The following is an 18907-nucleotide window of genomic DNA, read 5'->3' on the forward strand; positions in this document are numbered from 1 at the left end:
CAATCTTTTCTTGTTGTTTCTCATAGGTGCAGATTGCCATTTCTAAGAATTGAAAAACGGAGCCAAAGAAGCCCTTCCCTTCTTGTGTCTCTTCTTTATATTTTTTAAATTCCATTTTCATTTCATCCAGAAGTGATGCCATTGTAGAATTTTTTTAAACAGCCACCCAATTGTTTTTAGTCATTCAAATATAATATCCAAAAATCCCAAAGTCACCAAACAATCCAAATACACACAAACTGTTTCTTTTTACACTTTCTTCTTTCTTCACTTTCTCTTCCTGGGGTTACTATTTAGTTACAAAGTTCCAGTTAAAATGTATCTTTTAGAAGTCTTATTGAGATTTTATATTAAATTCTTTTGGAGTCCAGGCAGTCTCCTCCTTCCAAATCCTCCCCTTATTCTTTTCCTCTCCCTTCCTCCTTATAAAAAAAAAAGATTTTTTTAGTGTCCAGAAATCTTTATTGTCCCTTTGGCATTCAATTATATTTTCAGCTTAATTACCTATTAGTGCCAAAGAGGATTTTTTCGATTTCCTATTCAGTTCTCTTCATTGTCAATGTGAGGAAGAAGAGTGAAGAAAAAAAAACCTTTCCCTTTTCACTTTCTTTTGCTGCTTCCGACTCTTCTTTGGGAGCAATGAAGAGATGGGATCCTGCAAATATAGTGGTTTTTTTTTTTTACATTCATACAGCAATCCTATGAATTCATATGTTTTCTCAATCTTAACCTCTTCCTCCATTTGGGAAGTCCTGTCAGGCAATGTTTACTGTAGCGCCTGACTGGTAGGCTAGTCCCATTCTTCTTTAAACTTCCTGAACAAGAAGGGGAAGGATATTTTTCTCCTATCACTTGGTCTAGGAGAGGAAAATAAAAGAAATCTTAATTTCATTGGTATTTTTTCAAAGGCAACTCCATGTTTCCCTAGTTCACTATTCTGTCAAAGAACTTATTAAAAAAAATAGGTCCACCATTTCAGTATTCTGTCAGTGAACTGTAAAATATAAAACAGTAAAAAAAAAAAAAAGCTAGGGCCATCGTTTCACTTCAGTAACATTGTAAAAAATAAAGCATAAAAGCTCAGCTTTTCATTATTCCATTGATGAACGTATAAAAACAACAAAATTGGCTATAGAAGTAGTTGTGAAAAGGAAAATTACTATGTCATGGGATACAGTAAAGGTAGTCCTTGACGTACGACCACAATTGAGCCCAAAATTTCTGTTGCTGAGCAAGGCAGTTAAAAATTAGATTTGAGTGTTAATAATATGTATAGATTATTATATAAAATGGAAGGTACATTGTAATTGCAGAGGAACAACTGGGCTCATGTTTTATTTATATGTACTATAAAAGAATTTGGGAAGTCATTCTATTTTGTGTCTATTTTTGTTTCCATGTTTTCTTTTTTATTTTATTTTCTCTTTTGCACTTCTATATGCTATTTCTCTCTGACTTCCTTTCTAATCCCTTTCTTGATTATTAGGATATATAGCATATATATATATTTGCCTCCTGGGTGGCTGTTTTTACTTCCAGGAGGCTTCCCTAAGGATCAGGAGGCAAAAAATGGAGTGGGGGGGAGTGCAGGTCCCCCCCCATACCCCCTTTTTCCTCCTGGGCCTCAGGGAAGCCTCCTGAGTGAAGCAGTAAGGCAGCGAGAGGGATCCTGGCACAGCTGATTATCGGAACAGCTGATTGTTGGGAGAAAAAAAAAGAAATACCGAATCAATAGCTTTTTTTGACTACTGGTTCGACCGAACAGTAACATTTTTTACTACTGATTTGCCCGAACCAGTCAGAATACCACCACTGGAGAGGGGAGAAATAGATGGGGTTTGTAGCCAAAACAATAAAACTTTCTTGTCGGAACCCAAGGACATTCCCACAGGTGGCTGGCCAGAGGAGGGGTGAAGTAACCAAGCAACCGGCCAGCTCCTGAATTGGACAGCATGACCAGTGACTTGAGGGAAAGGAGAAACTTTACTCTTAATTATGTGAAAGCCACGGGAACTTTCAGAGTCAGCTTTCAATAGTTGTTGCCAATATGATCTACTCAATAAAACTGCTCTTTGAGGAATCTGCCTGCCTCAGAATTCTAATTTCTATGGGTGCATTACTTGGAATGCTGACATCCTGTTTTTTCAGGCTAGCAATATATCTCTGCTATATAACTATCTCTTAACTTCCCAGAAGTTAAGTGTGGTGTCGGGGGTGGGGGTGGGGGTTCCAGTTCAATGTGTGAAGGGTGAAGGATGTGTGTTTGTGTTTATTTTCATGGTCATGGTCATGATGTACACTGAAGATGGTGTTTGATTTTGTTGTACAAGGTGCAATGACAATAAAGCAAACTAAACTAAGAACATTCCCGTTAGCACACTTTAATGTCTTTTCTATGATGGCTTTTGTTGTCCAATATCCTTAAATAATACCTGTTTGTTCTAGTGTTTAAAGCTTCAGGTTACAAATAAGGAGATGATGAATTTAAGTCCTACCTTAGCTGTGAAAGCCAGCTTGGTGGCCTTGGACCAGTCCAACTCACCTCACAAAGTGTTGCTGTAGAGAAAATAGGAGAAGGGAGGTGTGTTGGATATAGCAATAGCAGAGGTGGGATTCTACCGGTTTGGCCCAGTTCGAGTGAACCAGTAGCTCCGAGGATCAGCGAGGAGTGAACCAGTTTACTCCAATGATCATCTGTTGGGCCCACCCACCTGTCCTGACTCTAGTCTGTGCTTTATATCCTGTTTTTCAAGCTCAGCTGATCTGTGTGGCACAGCAGATTATCAGAGATTGCTGGAGAAGGTCAGTAGCAAATACTCTGTGCGTGTGCTGGCACACTCACTGAACTGGTTTGAATGTTTGGCACACTCACCGAACTGGTTGTTACACCAGATGAATCACACCCTGAGCAATAGCGATAGTACTTAGACTTATATACAGCTTCACAGTGCTTTATGGCATTCTCTAAGCTGTTTACAGAATCAGCATATTGCTCCCAGCAGTCTGAGTCCTCATTTTACCAACCTCAGAAGGATGGAAAGCTAAGTTAACTTTAAGCCGGTGAGTATCAAACTCACAATGGCAATGAGCAGTGAATTAGCCTGCAGTACTGCATTCTAACCACTGTGCCATCACAGTTCCTAGGTTCACAGCCTTGGGTTATTTGTAAAAATAACGGTGGAATACAAATAAATAAATAGACATTTTTTTAAAAAAAAAATCCCTTATGAGCTCAGTTTGTGCCCTTGTGGAAAAAGTTTATTGAATCTCTAGTTCGTGTCCGGCTATACTGCATTTTTATAAAGAAGCAAGAGCCTGCTTTATCGCTTCTTATTTAACAAAGTACCTAGGGAATTCTGATTTATTTCCTGTGCTGCTGTTATCATCAGCCCAATATGAATCAGTTTCTATGAAGGTGGCCACGTTTTGCTGTGCTATTTGTAAAACAGACACTCTTTGATTGTATCAATGATCTAGCCGTAAGCTTATAGGGTTTCATTTTATTTCATCTTCAACTGTTAACTCAGTGTCCATAATAAAGAACTGAGACTCTCTATTGCTTATATGGTAGGCTTTGTGGGGAAACATTCAAGACTATCAAAGCTTTATATATTACTTGGATTCTGTTCCAGTTAAAATTATTATCCCCATGTGCAGATACTTCAAATGTTTATTTGGAATCATTCTCTATATAAATATCCGTGCTTTGATTAGCAACGTTTCTGAAAGTTGCCTCTTCTCTATTGCAAACCGGTGTACGGGTAGTCCTTAACTTACAACCCACAGTTGAGCCCCAAAATTTATGTTGTTACATGAGACATTTGTAAAGTGAGTTTTGTCCCATTTTACGACATTTCTGGCCACAGTTGTTAAGTGAACCACTGCAGTTGATAAGTTAGTAACACAGTGAATCTGGCTTGTCCGTTGACTTTGCGTGTCAGAAGGTTGCAAAAGGGTATCGGATGAACTTGGGACAGAGCAACGATCGTAAGTATGAACCTGTTGCCGAGCATCTGAATTTGGATCACATGATCACAGGGAGGCTGCAAAGGTTGTAACTGTGGAAAACAGTCATAAATCACTTAACAGTCATAAATCACCCCTCACATCCCAGACATAAACTGTTTCAACTCCTTCCCTCAAAACAACGCTATAGAGCACTGCACACCAGAACAGACACAAAGACAGTTTTTCCCCAAACGCCATCACTCTGCTAAACAAATAATTCCCTCAACACTGTCCAACATTTACAAAGTCTGCACTACTATTACTATTAATCTTCTCAGCGCTCCTTATCACCCATCCCCTCCCACTTGTGACTGTAATACTGTAACTTTGCCACTTGTATCCTTACAATTTATATTGACTGTTTCCTAGTATGATTTGATTGCTTATTGTACCCCATGACTATCATTAAGTGTTGTACCTGATGATTCTTGACTCTTGATGAATGTATCTTTTCTTTTATGTACACTGAGAGTATTTGCACCAAGACAAATTCCTTGTGTGTCCAATCACACTTGGCCAATAAAGAATTCTATTATATTCTATTTTCAGTGCTGTTGTAATTTTGAACTGTCACTAAATGAACTGTTGTAAGTCAAGGACTACTTGTGTTAAAAATCAAGTTTAAAAAGCAGGAGTTTTATATTAAACAGGTGAGATCTTCAAACTCTCCAGTGTTTCCCATTGGGTTAAGCCTGACTTTGATTTTTAAAAAAACATTAATATGTTGGACACAGAGGAAATGCACTTGCTTTGAGATTAAAGATTTGGCATATTTAGAGAGGGTATGCACTGAAATTTATATTCTTGTCATCTGGCCAGTTAGAAATGGCAGATTTTGCACATTTTCTTGCTGCTGTATAGCTCTTCTAAAAGTCAGGATTTTTGAAAAAAAAAAAAAATTTTTTTAAGGGAAATAACTGCTATTTATCTGTAACAGGGTTGAATATCTAATGATTTAAAAAAATCTATATTTGTTCTGGTGGCCCTCCAAGCGAGAAGCAAATATCTTATATGAAATGGGCATAACATGCTGGGATTTAGCTATATTAAAACGTATTAATCAGCTTGATCGTGCTTTATTGCTGATGATGATGACCAAGCCAAATCAATTCAGTAAGCTTTATAAGCACAGCTACTGTTTGTTGTCTACATTTCAAGAGGGAAATTCAGCCAAATCTTCCAGGGCACAGAATTTTCAAGCCAAAAAATCTATGAGAAGGGACTAATGTCTCCAAATTTAGCATCCATACCTCTGATAGTAATTATACATCAATCAGCATTATCTTGATTTGCTGAGAAAGTAGATCCAAACACTCAGGGAGAAGTTATCTTTTAACTAGACTAGTCTTCAGTCCAGTGGTGCATTTCAAATATTTTTATCACTGGTTCGGTGGGTGTGGCTTGGTGGGCACGCTTTGCATGTGTGCGCGCACTGCGCGCACACGCGTGCCAAATGTGCACTTTGTGCAGGCACAGAGGCATTCTGACTCACCTCTTGCAAGCCTGCACTCTCCCTGTTCCTTCAGCAGCTGCAACGCGGCAATCTGCTTGCCGTGCAAAGCAGCTGCGCTTCAAAAGCAGGACATAAAGGTTAGGATGGGACCCCAGGTGCGCCCAACAGCAGAGCATTGGAGAGAACCGGTTCAATCTCTGCTGTTCATCCCCGCTACTGGCTCGGCAGAACTAGTAGAATACCACCACTGCTTCAGTCATTAAAGTTTAACCTAAGTGCATTTCCCCCAATAAATCTAAAACATCCTAAGCAGTGATGGGATTCAAAAAAATTTACTACCGGTTCTGTGGGCATGGCAGGGGAAGGATATTGTAAAATCTCCAGTCAGAGGTGGTATTTGCCGGTTCTCCAAACTACTCAAAATTTCCGCTACCGGTTCTCCAGAACTGGTCAGAACCTGCTGAATACCACCTATGATCCTAAGAGAACAGTTTGCTCCAACGAATTGTTAAACTTGTGGCTATGTTAAGATCTTGCTTTAAATCTTTTAATTTTATTTGGGCCAGGCACTGATTAAACTCTGTTGTTCTAAGTTCTTCATCTGGGTTGGATTTAAAGTCTGAGGATTAGATAGAATTTAGGCTAGAACTTAGTAATTTGAATGCAATACTGCAGGCTAACTCACTGCTCACTGCCAGGAGTTCGATCCTCACCAGCTCACGGTTGATTCAGCCTTCCATCCTTCCGAGATCAGTGAAATGAGGACCCAGATTGTTGGGGGCAATATGCTGCCTCTGTCAACTGCTTAGAGAGGGCTGTTAAAGCACTGTGAAGAGGTATATAAGTCTAAGTGCTATTGCTGTATATTAATCTACCTTCCACTCTTCTTATTCTAGTTAGATTACTTGTGGGTTCCTTTTATCTGGACTTCCAGTCCTCTGTGCAAATGAGCAGAGGCCAGAAACACAAGAATGAATTATTAGCCAGCATTGTGCTGCAGCAGCTGAAAAAGCCAACGCAGTCCTAGGTTGCATCAAGAGAGGGATAGCGTGAAGATCTTAAGAAGTGGTGGTACTGCCCTATACTGTACAAGTGAGACCACACTTGGAATATTGCATCCAGTTCTGGCCATCAAGATATAAAAAAGGTGCTGAGGCCTACAAGGAGGGCAGAGAAGAACAAGAAAGATGATAAGGGATCTAGGGGTGTTAAACTCAAGGCCTGTGGGCCGAATCTGGCCCACGGGGTGCTTAAATCTGCCGCGTGGGGCCAGCCTGGAACTATCAAAGGACTGGCCTGCGGTGCCTCTGGCACTAAAATGGGCCCCTCTGCCAGCCAAAAACCAGGCCCAAAATGGGTCAAAAAATGGGCCAAAACAGCCCAAAAATAGGCCTGAAAACAGCCTGAAAACGGGCCACATGGCCTGTTTTTTGGCCGGCAGCGTGCTGCAAGAGGCATCTGCCCTGCTCCCCTGCCACCCTAACTGCCCCCCCTTCCCCACTGCCACCGCTGGAGACCCGCAGAGGAGAATTAAAATGCTGATCTGGCCCTCAAAGAAATCCAGTTGGACAACCCTGGTCTAGGGACTAAACTGTATGGTGAATGGTTAAGGGAACTAGGTATGCCTAGCCTAATGCACAGAAGGAGTAGCAGTAATATGATAAATGTCTTCCAGTACTTGAATGTACCTGTCACAGAGAAAAGGGGGGACAACTTATTTTCCAAAGCACTTGTGGGCAGGACAAGAAGCAATGGGTGGAAGCTCATTCAACAGATATCCAAAGTGGAACTGAGGAGAATTTTTTTCTGACAGTAATTAATTGATGGACTAGCTTGCATCCTGAAGTTGTGGCTGGGGGTCTTCAAGCAAAGACTGTCCTGGATGGAAAAAGGTCTCCTGTGTTGGTCAGAGGGTTGGACTAGAAGGCCTCTGAAGTCCTTTCCAGCCCTATGGTTCTACGATACTGTGACTATTGAAGATTTTGAAGAGCCACACTGACCAAAATAACATTATCTATTGAATATAGGCTTTATCCTAATTTGAGGCGAACATCTCCCACTGTTTTTGTAAACCTCCTTTCCATGTGGAATTTTCCCTCAAGATTTTCTGGGTCCAAATCCATTGGAATCAATTATCACAATCGGAAGAACCAGTCATTTACATGTAATATTTGTTGTTTTCTCTCTGCAGAGACACCGAAGAGAGTGAACTTTACCAAACCCCGAATAATGAACTGTAAGTATAAACAGTGGAGGGATAAAAACAATGCTTTGGTTTTTGTCTGAAGTGTAATACACCATTGGAGGAACTGCCTGCAGGTCATGGAAGACTAGCTTTTCCTAGAGAAAAGAAACTTTTGCGGAGAAGGAATGAACTTCCAGGTATATCCCAGGGGTCAGCAGTATATCCATCATCAATAGAGGTAGTCCTCGACTTACAATTATTTGTTTAGTGTCTGTTCGAAGTTACAGCGACGCTGAAAAATAGTGACCTGTGATAATTTTTTCATATTATTGTGGCAGCATCCCTATGGTCATGTGATCAAAATTTGGACATTGGGCAACTGGCATATATTCACAGCAGTAGCAATAGCAACAGCATTTAAACTTATATACCGCTCCATATTGCCTTACAACCCTCTCTAAGCGGTTTACAGAGTCAGCATATTTGCCCCCAACAATCTGGGTCCTTATTTTACCAACATCGGAAGGATGGAAAGCTGAGTCAACCTTGAGTCAGTCAGGATCGAACTCCTGGCAGTTGGCAGAGTTGGCCCTACAATGCTGCATTCTAACTACTGTGCCACCACAGCTCATATGATGGTTGCAGTATCCCTGGGTCATGTAAACAATTTTTGCAACCTTCTGACAAGCAAAGCCAGTTGAGTTAATAAGTGAAACTAACAACTGTGTTACTAACTTAACAACTGCAGTATCCACTTAGCAAACTGTAGTGAGAAAAATCGCAAAATGGGGCAAAAGTCTCTTAACTTTTGTCTTGTTTAACAATTGTTTAAAATTTGGGGCACAGTTGTGATTGTAAGTCAAGGACTACTTGTACCCTCCCATGACATTCACAGTCTCCCAAATTAAAATTAAATGTACCTTTAGCAAGTAATGCTTGGACTTCATGACATGCTAAGCTTAGATGAGTGAATTCTCATAAAATGCAAGGGTCATATGTTATTTTAAGTGACTGGTTGTCAACCCCTGGTATATCGTGTCATATCAACTGATGCCATGTTTATGCCTCTTTAATTGCTATGGTTGCCTTGCTATAATTTGTGCTTTTTTAAAAGAACCTGATGATTTTCCATCAGAAATCTCTATGCGTCCCCCAGAATTACAATCAAAAATAACTTGTGTGGTTAAGATATGCAAAAGCTAGTATCAAATCTCATCCACATAATCTTCATAAATGCATATTTGTATATAGGCTCACTGCTTACCTATAGGATGTCCTACCTGTGTTGCATCTATTTATAAAGCTACCATTTGTAAATTACATTTACAAAATAACCACACAAGTTATTTTGGTATTGTCTATCTTTAAGGAATCCATTGTGGGAAGAAATATCCATCTGGGTCAGTTCCAACCCGGGGAGAAAGGCACTGGAGACAAAATGGAGGCTGGAGGCTGATTAGAAAGTGGGTCCATTTATTGATAAACAGAACCACATGGATTCTGGGCAGCTGACAAAATGGAGTTGAGAGGGGGATTTATACCTTCTCTGGGCCTTGCATTTGAGTTCCTGCTCCTGTGCAAGAACATGTGTTGTCAGATTCCTATGGGGTCATGTAGTGGTTATGTAGGGGTCATAGCTGGCTCTATAGGCAAAGTACAAATTCTAGATGTTTGTGCTAAGTTTGGTTGAAATTTGGACTGTTAATGAAGGGTGTTGAACAATTCCTATTGCAGCTTAGTGGCTTTTCCCTGTGTGGGATCCTGAATGAGGGCTAATCCTACCAACCTACCTTTGTTTCAAAATATCCTGTCTTGAATGGACTACCAAATCTTCATTTCTAAAAGGTGGCCTCCTCAGTTTGGTTTCTGAATGGGCTGGCCCAATCTTTCTTAATGGGCACAAAATATCTGCTGGGGCTATTAAGAAAATGGAGTTTGCTTTCTGCCTCTAAAGAAACATGTTTCTCCATTTCTCCCTTTGGGGAAATATAATAATCTTCCCTTTTTAATATTCCTCAAAATATTTCATTCTTCTAGAAGGTGAGGGGGCTTCCCACATCACAATAAGTCTTAGTTGGTAATAGGTTATGTTTTGAAGGGTCCTTGGTGCTCGCTGAGCATGGTTGTTTTCTTGCAGATATTTCATTACCCAAGCCTCGTGTTATAATTTGGGTAATGAAACATTTGCAAGGAAACAACCAAGTTTCCAGAGAGCACCAAGGATCTCTCATTTCATCTTTGAACTACGGATATTCTCTTTTATGGGCAGCTACTGTTTTATAGGCCGCAGTCTGTTGAAGGCAGTATCTGGGAGAGGTGTAAAAGGCCAATTAACCCTCTACAATTCTGGCAGGGAGATGATAACTTTATTGGCTTGATGCAAATAGGTTAAGAAAGTTGCATGCCTGGGGATTCTTATCTCTTATGACTTTGCTGGCCTTGCCTGTAGTAAATTTGTAGGGAAGAAAAGACTGGGAAAAGGGAAGTAATTCAGCAGTTCTCTTATCTGATCTGGCTTTGCTGGGATAGGGTTTCCAAAGAAGTCAGAGAACAGGCCTTTGCATAACAAGCAGGGTACTTAACTTAATTAGCCTGTTAGATTGATTAGCAAAAGCCAGGCAAATTTGAACTTGCAAGCAGCTGAACAAGCAAACAAAGGAAAGGAAAGCTAAACAAAACACCTACCTCTAAGACCACTTAGAGAGCCATATAAATGATCAAAGTATTTCTGCTTTAAATAAATCTTTTGAAGGTATCCAATTAAGAAAGCAATTGATATTTGCAGTCCACATTTGCTTCTGTTCCCACCTCCCCCTTACCCCTATTGTGTTACCCATTCACCTTTATATGTTCTTTTCAGAAATCTATATGAAAATATTTATATGTTTTTCACTTAAAATACAATGGAGACTTCCTCATATGGTGTTTTTTTTCCTAGGGTGGAAAATTATGTTATGTGATCTGAAAAGGTGAATGTGGAAGGACAATTGCCTTTTGAGTTAATGTATATTGGGAAATGCAAGTTAAGGGTATTAAATGCAAAGCCAAGGGTTGTCTCCCTCTTTGAAAAGAGCCAAGTCCAAAAAGAGCCAAGTCCAAAGAGCCAAGGTTATAGTTCTTAATTGGAGACCCCTTTTAATTATCCTGGCAAAGAAACCTGGAAATTTTAGAATCATCAACCATGGCTGTGACATGGCACCAAAGTAGAATTTCAGGAAGCAAAGATGGGTTTGGTTTTTTTTGCATTGCATTTATGGTACAGGTAGTACTCAACTTAAAATAGCATTTAGCAATAACACTTAAATTTATATACCACTTCATGGTGCTTTACAGCCCTCTCTAAGTGGTTTACAGAGTCAGCATATTGCTCCAAACAATCCTCATTTTATCAACCTTGGAAGGATATTAACTTAGAACCCATCAGGATCAAACTGTTGGCAGTTGGTAGAATTAGCTTGCAATACTGCATTCTAACCACTGCGCCACTACAAATGTTTAGTGAAGTTACCAATGTTTATTTGCAGTTACCATAACATTGAAAAAAGTGGTTTATTGTTGTGGCTGGGGAAGGTTCTGATGGACGCTCTGTATCAGAAGCAGAGATAGAGCCAGGGCCATCCAACATTTTCAGAGTCGGAGATAAGTGGGAAGAAGAACAGCTGGGGCCTGTATCAGAAGCAGAGATAGAGCCAGGGCCATCCAACATTTCTCAGAGTCGGAGATAAGTGGGGAAGAAGAACAGCTGGGGCCTGTTCCAGATGCATGTATGTGCAGAGCTGTCAGGAGAGAACAACTGAGGAACAGGAACTAACTCAGGAAGAATGGTATATCATGGTATGTAGGAAAGAGTTTGGGAGACAGAAGGAAGAGCCACAGACTAGACACCAGTCAGATAAATTGCAGTTGAAAAACATGGCAAAATATCTCAGAAGGGACCCTTACTAGTTTCTTGTACTGTAAATATGGGAGGGGGCAGAAGTACTTTCAGACTTGTAAGATTCTGTTAATATAACCTTACAATAAAATTAGACCAGCACTTTATATATTTCTTGTCTAAATTACATCACAGGGGTGACAAGAGGAACTTTTAAAACTTGCTTATACAATTATTAAAAGTATGAGGTTGTGGTTTGGGTTTCTTTTTTTGAGGGAAGGGGGAAATGGGGGTAGTTTCCAAATTCCTGAAGTCAGTCTTGAGTCACTGATAATCATGCCAACCAAATTATAGGATGTGTTATATTCTTTTCCTCTGAAATTTTGCAAAGTAGTATTATGCTGAATGGAAAAACAACCCAGCCAATCATAAGACAGCTTTCTGTGATCAGGGGTGGGGGAGTAAACTGCATCTTCATTGAGCTATTGTGACTTGTCCAAAAGAATTCTTGGACTGAACTTTTTTACATCCTGATCTTACTGAGTTCCAAAAAGGTGGCTTGTAACTTGAGTGCCTTCTAGATCAAATAGGAGGGACATCTGAGCTTTTGAGAAAGGACTATATTTCTAAGTTAAAAAGTTACTTTTAAAAATAACAGTGATTGTTGTTGTTTTATCAATGTCTATCTTCCCTATCACATATCCTTAAAGAACTACAAATCCCATTCTTTATTGACCATTATCTCTATGATCAAAGTGGTAGCTATTCCTGAGAACACTTACAGAATTGGATGGTCTTTAAATCAATCAACTTTTGGAATAAAGCCTTGATTTGGGCTTCCAGAGATTTTTAAAAAATGACCCAAAGAATATAAGGTTACCCTCTGGGTTGGATACATCATATTGCTTCACCACAATACTCAATCTGATTATTTTTGCATGATTATTCTTCTCTGTCTTAAAATCCTGTTTTTCCTTATCTATTTAGCACAACGCTTGCAGAAAGAAACTAAGCTCTGCTCAGGATAGTGCTATGATTTAAGTGACTTTAAAATGTAAAACTGCATATGCTGCACTTTTATCTGGAACATAAAATTGTTCAGAAATATAGAAGTAGTTGTAAATTTGGGACAGCCAAGGTTGGGGGCAGAGGAGAAATTTAGTTGGGTGTTTTCACATCTGTGGCACATCACCATGAATCTTAGCTTTTAAGATGGCCTGTCGCCCTGCTCCTGTTTATAACACAGTCCTTTTATAGCAGTCGCATCCTTTTGAACTCTGATTCGAGTGACTTTGAGGATACCTATAAGCCCCTCAAGTGGCCTCAACAAACCTTTAGACAGCTAACAACCAGATGACTGCAAAGAATATAAACCCTTTCAATTCCCCAATCAGAATGGAAGAAGCTTCTGGGATGAGAAGTGAAACCTTTTCAAGGAAAAAAACAAACCAAGAAAGTCCAGTTGCTTTTTGGAAAAGCACTTCTGAGTATTGCACCATGCACCAATATATGGTTGAATTGTGGATGGACAACCTGGAACATAGGAGCCACCATCAGCTGCAGAACCAAAGGCAGCCCCATCCTCTTTTCTCAATGACCCCTGTGCCATGTAGAGCAGAAGATACAGATTAAAAGAGTTGGAAGAGACCTTGTAGGTCATCTAGTCCAACCCCCCCCACCCCGCCCAAGCAGAATACCAAGTAATCTTTTACCAAAAGCCAGTCAGCACCCCAATAGCAATAGCATTTAAACTTATATACCACTTCATAGAGCTTTAAAGCCCTCTCTAAGTGAATTTATTGCCCCCAAGAATTTCGGGTCCTCGTTTGACTAACCTCAGAAGGATGGAAGGCTGAGTCAACCTTGAGCCTGGAGGGATTTGAGCTGCCAAATTGCAGGCAGCCAACAGTCAGCAGAAGTAGCCTGCAGTACTGCATTCTAACCACTGCACCACCGAGGCTCCTTGGACTGATTTGCCCAAAGTCTGCAATGGGTCACTGGGAGGAAGGAGAAAAACTTGTGGTCTCTTTCTTCTACCCAATAACCTTACTCAGGATTGCATGGGACAAATATTTGTGAGAGGTTACATTTTTTCAAATGAAAGCAACTTCAATGCCTCGATGTTGACCCTGATCTCCCAAATGATCAAATTAACTAGTAGGACTCTCCATGCTTTAAAAGGATTCAGAGGTTACTGATCCTGAAAAAAAAAAATACAGCTATTCCAAGTAATCCATTCAGATTGAGGAGTGAATTGCTTAAAGCAAGTCTCTCTGCAGAAGCCTGAAAGATATTGAACTTCTTTAATTCATGAATAGCAAAGAGGGTGTCTAAAACGGCTCTAATTCCTGCCTCTCTGACAATGCTGAAATTCGTCCTGTTTAAGACTCATAAAATGCTCCCCAAATCTTTCACTGATGTAAGTGCTGCAGATTTATGAAACATCCTTCATTGGCATTAATTTGCTCTATAACTCTGCAGCCTGTCTTAGCTTGCGCTGTAAGGGAGCCAAGGTGGCATGACCTATTATATCCAGAACTTGCTCATCCGTGGGCCAATGGTTTCAAGCTCCCATTTCACAGCGCCTGATGCCTTGGGAGCAGATGTCGGTTGCCAATGAAGCTGAACTGAAATTTCCACCTACCGCTAAGTTAAATCAGCACAGCTTCCAGGAGCTCTTTTATAATCCTGTTTTTTCCAGGTTTGTTTAGGTGTTGTAATTGTCAAGTCAGGGTGTAAAGTTGACTCTGAAAGCAGTGAACAAAAAGGAGGGTCATTTTTATCCCACTTGGTGGACATGTATAAAAGCTAGAAAATGTTGCGTTCAAATACATAAAGTGATTCAAAGGTTTTTCAGTTTCAACTTTCTCATATTTTAAAGGTTAACCTTCAGTTGAAACCAGAAACTTTTCCTCCTGGGACGGACAGATAAAAGAGTTAGAAAAAGAGCCACGGAGCACTATTTTTATACTGTTTATGGCAACTGCAGTGAGATTATTGTTTGCACAGAAATGGAAAGATTTGGCAATGCCTTCAGTAGAGGAATGGTTGGCGAAGATGACAGAACTTGCTGATATGGCTAAATTGACTTGTTTGATTTGAGAAAATGCAATATCTACATTTATTGGTGACTGGAAAACCCTTATGATCTTTTTGCATCAAAAAAAATGAACTCAATAATTTATAGTTTTGATGAATAGACAGGATAGATCGTAGAAAGAAGAGAGTCATAATATAACTTTAAAGAGAGAGGATAAAATATAATTATATTTACAAAATCTGTGACTATCAGAAACCCCTATTTATCTTTCTTTATATTCTATTTTACCTCTATTTTTTCTTTATGCATGTTAGCGTTTTCTTTTTTTCCCTCTCCCTTTCTCTTTTTTCTCTTTCATTCTATTTTTATTTGTAGCAGTTCTTATCACTGTTAAAACTTTCAATAAAAATATATCAAAACATAAATTAGACTGGACCACATCTGAATATTTTCACTGGAAAGTCTTTTATATATTTCTTAAGCTGAAAACCAGCCAGGTGACCAAGCAGTTGCCAAGGTGAAATAGAACGTTCTTTTTCACTTTAAGTTTTGTGTGTGGGTATGCAGGTGTGTGTATGTTTCAGGTGGTTGGGATGTAGCCTATGAGACATCCTTGCTCCATCTCTTGATGGAATCACGAGGCTACAAATCTATATTTATTTGCAATATTTATCAGACAGCAAATGTACCTTTTATTTTATTTGCATGCACAGGCTGGGCTCCCAGGTTCAGTTTTTGACATATTTAGTTTTAAATACAATGTGGGGGAGGAAGGGGCTTGCTGAGAATAGGCCATTTAATCATTGCGGATTTGAATAGGTTCTCAATCAGTATACTAGCCAGGCCTGTGTGTTAGAACATAGAATAATAGGGTTGGATGGAAACTTGGAGGTGTTCTAGTCCAGCCCCCTACTCAAGCAAGAGATCCTACACCATTCTGGACAAATGGCTATCCAGTCTCTTCTTAAAAACCTTCAGTGATGGAACAACCACAACTTCTGGAGGCAAACTGTTCTACTAATTAATTGTTTTTACTGTCAGGAAATGTCTCCTTAGTTCTAGGCTGTCTCTCTCTCTACCACCCATTATTTTTTGTCCTGCCCTCAGGTATTTTGGAGGATAGATCAACTCTTCTTTTCCATGATAGCCCCTCAAGTACCAGAAGACAGCTATTCATATCATCTCTAGTCCTCCTCTTCATTAGACTACACATACCTATGATGACTTCCAGAATTCTTAGCAATAGCCAGGGGTGGACTGCTGGGGATTCACAGAGGTTGGGGAGAGCCCCTAGCTAAGATTCTGTCCAGTTCAGAAAACCCCCAAATTCCACTCCTGGCTGGCCCTGCCCACTCTGCCCCACTCCTCCCAGGAGTCCCCACACGGCCCGTTTTGAATGCAGATAAGTGCAGGGTGCTCATGGAGGCTTGGAAGGGTGAAAAAGGGGCCTCCCGGAAGTTCGGGAAGGCTGGAAATGGGCCCATTTCTGGCTTCCAGAGACCTTCTAGAGCCTGAGGAGGCCATTTTTGCTCTCCTCGAGACTCAAGGAAAGCCTCCAGAGCCCGGGGAGGGCAAACCTCCCCCCCCACGCCATGGTGCAGGAGGCTGACTAGGCCATGCCCACCAAGGCCACACCCACTCAGCAGCTGGGTAACGCAAAACCAAAAATGTACTCCATGATACCTAAGGAAATGAAAGAGCTATGGAACTATATAGACACAAACCTAGTCAGAGGTTTCATCCAACCTGCAAAATCCAGATTGACTTCCCCCGTACTATTTAAACTCTATGGCACAGTCAATGTTTTGATGTGGTGGTAGCACATTGCAGAACCCTTTGCTAAAAATTTTGAAGCTCACTCCTGGCAATAGCCCTAATGGCCAGAGAGTTCTGGAAATATAAATCCATACATCTGAAGCGCACCTAGTTGAGAACAGCAGGAATAAGTAATAGGAGCTTGCCTCAATAAGATAGCTCCTCATCTTATTTTATCAAGTTGTATCACACTTCAAGAATATATCATATTTATCTGAAAAGACTACTGGGATTACTTGTAAGTTTATGTTTCTAAACTTTATAGAGTATCCATATTTTTCAGAAAGTCCATAAATCTTTGTTGATTTACAACCTAAACTTAAATATATAGTCATCTTGCTATGTAAATGGATTTTTTTTCTAAGTTTTCCCTGGGTTGTAACTCAAAGAAAGAGTGATTTCCCCTTAAAAAAAACCAAAGTCTGGGACAGTTTTTTGGACATGTGCATATTTTCCTTGACAAATTGCACCTGCAAAGACACAATTACAACTCTACAGTCTCACAATATATACTTAATTTCAAAATTTCAAAATAGATCAAAATTATACACATAAATAACATATTCATTAAAAGATGCCTCCTTTTTCTTTTTGATCTTCCTTGTTTATCTCATTAAGTTGGGAAGGGAAAGGATACCCCTTAGCAATGATTTCTTTAAGAGGGTTTTGACTCATCTTAGTTTCTGGCTTAGCCATGATTTAGAAAGAACAGTTCAGCAATTTTATTATCTGCCTGTCAATATTTCACGGCTATTGTCCTCCCAACCAAACCTTATTTATGCTGATATTTGAACAAGGCTGCGTTCAGCCTGATAGGTCCACTAAATTATTGCTAGGGAGGAAAAGACAGTTACTAAAGAAACAACTAAATAATGGTCTACAACACTTGATCTACTAAGCTGTTGTGGCAAAAAGTGTTGTAGATGTTTCTCAGGAACTTGTGCTTTGTGCCAATAAAAAAAAATCTCACAGCATTATGGGAAAGCCAATTAAAATTATTATTATGAAAATACATTATTGACACAGTGGTACACTACAGAAAAGTTCATGATTTCAGATAGAAGGAAGGTTAATATATATGAGTAGAAATTCGCTAAGACATTAAAATGAGAAAATGCAATTATTGCTTGAAATTCTAGTACTAAAAAAGCAATTGAATCAAGTAAAATAGAAAGGATTAGATTAAAGCTAAAATAGAACATGTGTAGTAGGGTTAAACAGTCAAGGCAGGACAAAATTTGATAGTTAGGGGCCTGGAGACTAAAACATATAAAGAACAGTTGCAGCAGTGGTGGGATTCTACCGGTTTGGCCCGGTTCACCCAAACCGGTAGCTCTGAGGATCATCTGTGAGCAAACCAATTCGCTCCGATGATCAGCTGCTGGACCCTCCCACCTGCCCTGGCTCTATACTGCCCTTTATTTCCTGGTTTGAAGCTCAGCTGCTTCACGAGGCACAGCAGATTGCCGCATGACAGCTGTTTGTTGAAGATGCAGGGAGAGCGGAGGATTGCAGGAGAAGATCAGTAGAAAACCCTCTGCACATGTGCAAAGTGTGTGTGCACATGCAAAGCACGCCCACCAAGCCATGCCCACAGAACCAGTGGTAAAAAAATTTGAAATCCACCATTGGGTTGCAGAAATTGGGTATGGCTAGTCTAGAGAAAAGAAGAACTTGGGTGACATGATACCAGTGTTCCAATAGTTGAGGGGCTGCCATGAAGAAGAGGGGATCAATCTATTTTCCAAAGCACCAGAAGGCAAAACAAGAAACAATGGTTGGAAACTAATCAAAAAGAGAAGCAACTTAGAACTAAGGAGAAATTTCCTAACAGTGAGAACAATTAACTAGTTTAATGGCTTTTCTTCAGAAGTTGTAGGTGCTTCATCACTGGAGGATTTTAAGAAGAAACTGGACAGGCAGTTGTCTGACATGGAATAAGATTTCCTGCTTGAGCAAGAGGATGGACTAGAAGACCTCTTCCAAGGTCCCTGCTAACTCTTATTATTATGGATTCTGGATTTAGATGCATAATAATATAGTTCTATAGAAATCTACTCAGAAGTATGAAGAATTCCATCAGATTTGGAAGCGAATTGCAGCATTTCTTTTTCTACCACTACATCCGTGTCTGGGTGAAAGTTAAAAATAAGACATCATTTGCAGAACGGATGAAGGTTGCATCCACTTTTAAAATATACAAGGACACCAATGTATGCAGTCATACATATCTGAGCTGAGAAATCCAGACTCTCCAGTTGACATCCAAGAGTTAAGAATTAGCCTTATATCATTTCAAGGCCATCTGGTCATCTAGATATTTGCAACTCAAGTACCCATTTAATGTAATTATATACTAGGGCTGCTTCAGACCATGTGGAGTGTAGACATAATAGCAATCGGCTACAAATTAAGCAAAAATACTTTTTCCCTAGGTTCTTATAACCCAACTTTGCAAAGCCAGTGTGCAACAGCAGAAGAAGCAGGTGCTTTAAAATATTCCCAAAAGCAACTAAGTGCAAACTCATCAGT

The 18907-nt window shown here is 39.9% G+C and overlaps 1 protein-coding gene across 2 annotated transcripts in view; it reads left to right on the top strand.

Moving 5' to 3' along the window:
• The first annotated feature begins 7655 nt into the window (after window positions 1–7655).
• The window catches only part of KCNMB2 (potassium calcium-activated channel subfamily M regulatory beta subunit 2), a 245348-nt gene continuing 234096 nt past the window's right edge, over window positions 7656–18907 (top strand). For both annotated transcript variants that reach the window (XM_087933498.1, XM_087933500.1), the window contains exon 1: window positions 7656–7697. The gene's annotated coding sequence lies outside the window, so the exon portion shown is untranslated. The remainder of the gene's footprint in view (window positions 7698–18907) is intronic.

The sequence above is a fragment of the Pseudonaja textilis genome, chromosome 4 (assembly GCF_049901715.1).
Source record: "Pseudonaja textilis isolate UNSWEBS1 chromosome 4, rPseTex1.2, whole genome shotgun sequence".
Lineage (NCBI taxonomy): Eukaryota > Metazoa > Chordata > Lepidosauria > Squamata > Elapidae > Pseudonaja > Pseudonaja textilis.